Consider the following 5,151-nt stretch of genomic DNA (forward strand, 5'->3'; position numbering starts at 1 on the left):
CAGACTCCTAGATAGGTTAACTCCTTGACACCCTCAAACTCATAATTCCCAATTATTATGTTAAGCAGGTCCCACTTGGTTTTGAGAAGCTGAAATTTTCAAGTATTTGGTCTTCTCTTCACTAGCTTTTAGCCCCACTTCTTTACCAGTGTTTTCTAAAATGTTAAACATTTCTCTTAGGTCATTCATATTTTGTGCAGTTAGTGCTATATCATCCGCATATGTGAACCCTTGCTGGGATTTATGCACAATGGTCCCTCTTTAAATTCAATTCTTTCATTGCATTATGCAGGGCCAGGTTGAATAACGTGGCTGAGAGAGCATCTCCTTGTCTTACCCGTAAGGTCATATTAAATGCTCTACCCCCAATAAAGGCTTTACATCGTGATTCATTCAATGGCAATTGATCCAGTCTAATCAGTTTGTCTGGAATATCATAACCTCTCAACATACGTAGCATCTCTTTCCTGTTCACGCTGTCGAAAGCTTTTTGAAGTCAATGAAGAATATATGCAAGTCAACATTATATTCATAGCATTTCTCCATTGTTTGTCTTACCGAGAATATCTGGTCAATGGTACTTGTACCAGCTCTAAAGCCACACATATTCTTCCAGTATGTCTTCAGCATAGGTGCTTATGCATATTAGAAAAAGGCTGGTGAAAATTTTATATGCTACGTTCAGTAATCTAATGCCCCTATAGATTTTGCATCATATTAGTCACCTTTTTTAAATATTTGACAAATCAATCCTGTCTTCTGGGAACTCTTCCCACTTCCAAATACTACAAATTAGCTGATGTAATGCTCTATTTAAATCTTGACCTCCATTTTTAATCAATTCAGCTGCTATTCCATCTTCTCCTGGTACTGTGTCATTCCTTTGTTTTCCAATACTTACAATTACCTCTATTGTTGGAATAAGCACTTCTGTGTGACTTTGTTCATGCTCTTCTACCCCTGGAGCTATTCCTTATTTTACAGGTCATTAAAATATTCAGCCCATCTTTCTTATTTTCCTCCCCAATGACTTGACCATTTTTATTTCTACAGGAGTGCGCTTTTGGTTGATAACCTTTAGTCATGTATTTTACTGGTTGGTAGAACTTTTTGCTTTCTTTAGCATTATTGAACTCTTTTACAGCCTTCATCTGATTTTTTAAGTACTCGCGTTTCTGTTTTTTCAGTAATTTATCAGCTTCTTTCCTGCTCTGCCTATACTTCTCTCTTATTAATCTAGTCTCCCTTTGTAACATATTGTATCTATTCCTATTCTTTTTTTCTATTGCAAGTTTACACTCATTATCAAATAATCTGCATTCCTTTTTACTTTCGCTTTACCTATTATGTCTTTTGCAGCTGATAGAACAGATTGTTCAATTCTTGTCCATTGATATTCCACAGAATATTGCTCGGGCTGTTCTTCCCCATTCCTTGTTAACTGTCTACTTATTTCATCTTTGTACCTCAAAGCTTGCACAGGATCTCTTGAAATTTTACTATTCCTCTTGGCCTATTAATCTTATCCAAGAGCGCCAGTCGTTCACTCAAATTTACTCTCACTAGATGGTGATCTGAGTCACAATTTGGTCCTCATGCAGACTTAATGCGTAATATAGAAGATGAATGTCTTTTGTATACCAGCACATGATCTATTTGATTCACAATTCCTGTCCCAAGCATTTTCCAGGTACCTTTGTGAATATTTTTATGTCCAAAGCATGTGCCCTTCATGATCACATTAAGCCACAGGGCAAGCTGGCAGAGAAGCCTTCATTTTCAAATGTCACATCAAGCAGTGAGAACTTTCCTGCTACCGAATGCAAGAATTCTTCCTTACCGATTTTTGCATTAAAATCTCCAAGAATGATAACTGTTGGACATTTTGTTATTTTGTGGCATTCTCTTTCCAGCTTAACATAAAATTCTTGCTTTTCTTCTTCTGTTTTATCTTCAGTAGGGAAAAGGGCTGATATACGGCTGATGTTGCGGAATTTTCCTTTTAAGGTTATTTTCATAGTCTGTTCCCTAATGGCTCAAAATTCATCAAACTGTTTCTTATCCTTGCAATAATCATGAAAGCAGTTCCATATAATCCAGTTCTATGGCTGGGTTCAATGAATAGTACCGTAAAATTCTTCTTTTTAATTCTACCATTTCCTACCCACACCACTTCCTGTAGGGCTATAATTTCCAATTCCCTGTTGCTAATTTCCATGAATTCATTGTCCTTGCCTGTTTGCCAGGTTGATATCTTGAAAATCCATTCTTATCTATCCAAAGCACATTTAGAGATTTCATAGCAAGCGAATTTTTAAAGGGTAGAGTTGCTTGCCCTGCACCTAGCCCCCGACTTGAAGGGCCAGGATTTATATTCAGGGTTTACTTCCTTAGAAAGGCTAGTTTCTCTACACATGAAGAGCCCTCTCTACCCCATCATGTGAGGCATATTTAGTCTGGCAGTTTAGTCAAGAGCTGTCCAGCAAGGGAGGCTCTACCAGTAGCTAAGCTACTGCTAGCATAGCTCTTGACATCCTTACCGCATACAATCCTTCCCGCCCGGCACTGAAGGTGCCTCAGGGGGAAGCATGTTTCTTCTATGGTTATGTTCAATGCTGAAAATCATGAGGATTTTTGCAGAAAAGCACCAAAACAGCCACTCAGAATCGACCACAAGATTGTGTTTATTCTATGCTGAGAGCAAACAGAAACTATTTCACCAAGACTTACTTGGCACCCAATTTTTCATGCATAATTAAATATATTGTACTGCCATGTGATATGCCTGTGGCCTCTCCTATTTCCCAAACTTTGATTTGTTGATCACTCAAAGCCATATCATGCATTTCTTCAATCACCTGTGAAGAAGTCACTTCCACTGGACGTCTCAAATGATGTTCACCATTTGTGGATGCACAGCCATGTTTAAGCGCAATGGCCCAATTGTTAAGTCACAAGCACAGGAGCAAATGTGCCACAAACTTCATCTAACTTGGGTTTCATCTCTTTCCATTCTAAGCCTCTGAACAGAAGTGTACCAAACGAAACTCATTTTTTTTTCCTTTTCCTAAGTAAACAAAAGTTTGTTGCTTCAACTGACCATTAAAATGAAACCATGCAATTGATAAACAGTGACTTTAACAAAAGTTGAGCGATAAATAAGGCTTATTAAAAGCAAACCTTTTCCAACACTGAGGGCCATCTCCTGGATTTTCTAAGGACTTATTGAAGGACCAACGTACAATGATAGCATCATTATGTGCAAGCCACGAGTGCCCTGTATATCTGGATTTCAGCAGGTACACTGCAGAGGAAATAAAAATATTTTACGGGAACAATGATGCTTGTTCATTGCAAGATACTTTAAAGAGAAATGTCAAATCATGTGCAAACTCAATTTAAATTTCAACTTATTCCAATATGGAGTTTGTAACATGCATCATGTCTTGGGAGGAACACATTTTCAAATTACGTAGCAAGTTAAGCTCCCTATGCTTCCTTGTTAGAAATATTAGATATTCTGTACATGTAGAGGTCCTTCTATCCATTTACTATGGTGAATTTTATTCTTGTGTTACTTTCAGTATCCTCTTCTGGGGTTCCTCTCCCCATGTGGGCATAATTTTCAAAATCCAAAAGAGGATTATACGTATTATGAGCAATGCTCCTTGCGATGCACCATGTAAACCTCTCTTCAAAAGACTTGGTTTATTACCAGTACCTTGCATATATATATATTTAATGTCATCTTACATGCAAAGGGTAATATTTCCCAGTACAAGTCCAACCACAATTACCAAAGTCACTACACAAGGACCTGCAATGACCTGCACCAACCATTTGTCAGGACACACAATACTGCCCATGGGCCCAAAGCAATGGGCTTAAGGTTATTCAATAAACTTCCCCATGAAATCAAATATGAAACAAATGTACCTGTTTTCAAGAAAAAGCTGTTTAACCTTTTAAAAAATAATATGTTCTATTCTGTAAATGAATACCTTGAATTGTCGCTATGCATCAATTCCGGCTTAAACAATTGATATGTAATTATACTAGTGTATTGGTATGTATATATATATATATATATATATATATATATATATATATATATATATATATATATATATATATATATATATATATATATATATATATATTGTATCTCTTCTAAAATTGTGAAATTTATATTTGACGCGTCCTATATTTGTGTATGTTTGAATATGCAACAAATCTCCAGACAAATAAATGTATTATTATTATCACTGACCCACTATTATTGATAAATTTCCATTTCAAATTGTGTTTATCATTATGAACCACTTGCGTACCATTTTTGGGGATTCAAAGCAGAGAGTTAATTATACTTTAAATCAGAGATTTCAAAATTAAGTTACCCCACAGCTCCTCCTGGGCCCCCACAGGAATGAAGGTGCATCCCATTGGATTCTTTTCATCATATTATTTATTGACTTAATTGGGAAAGACCCTAACCCTTTGACATTACATCGAAGACAATTACATACACCCAAGCCCTAGGCTGAGAAAAATTCATCTATGCGGGAATGGAACCAGGGACCTCTGGGTTGGCAGATGAGGACTGAACTTTTCAAGTAGTAGTAAGTAAGTAAGTCGCTTGTTATTTATTTACTTTGTGTTTCAATGAACGAATGAAATGTGTTTCAAAAAATATGCCACAACCAGTAAGAACCCACAAAATGCTTCTACTGCAAAGGCCTTGCAATGCACCTCATTTCAGGAGTGAATTGAAATACTCTCAAACAACGCCATAAGCATGCAATTCATTGAAAACTGTGTATTTTTCACCTAACTACATTTGGATGCATGAAACCCAAACTTTCAGGAAGTGACCAAGTTCAGCACTACATCAAAAGTAACACTGTCATTTTAAAACTAATTAAGAAGTTATCTTTTTCAATTTCAACAAGTTATATACTGTGGAATAACAATATTCTCGATGATGTATGTTACTTGCCATTCTAAAACAAACCAGATAATAATTGTGCATTAAAAATTTGACTTCACACATACTTTATTGAGGCAAGTGGTAGAAATATTGTCTGAACTGGTTCAAATCAGGATGTGTCCATTAATGCATGTGCCAGGAGTGGCAAATTATGTATTTAAAGA

Source organism: Hetaerina americana, unplaced genomic scaffold, assembly GCF_022747635.1.
Source record: "Hetaerina americana unplaced genomic scaffold, ioHetAmer1.1.p SCAF_6, whole genome shotgun sequence".
In the NCBI taxonomy this organism is placed as follows: Eukaryota; Metazoa; Arthropoda; class Insecta; order Odonata; family Calopterygidae; genus Hetaerina; species Hetaerina americana.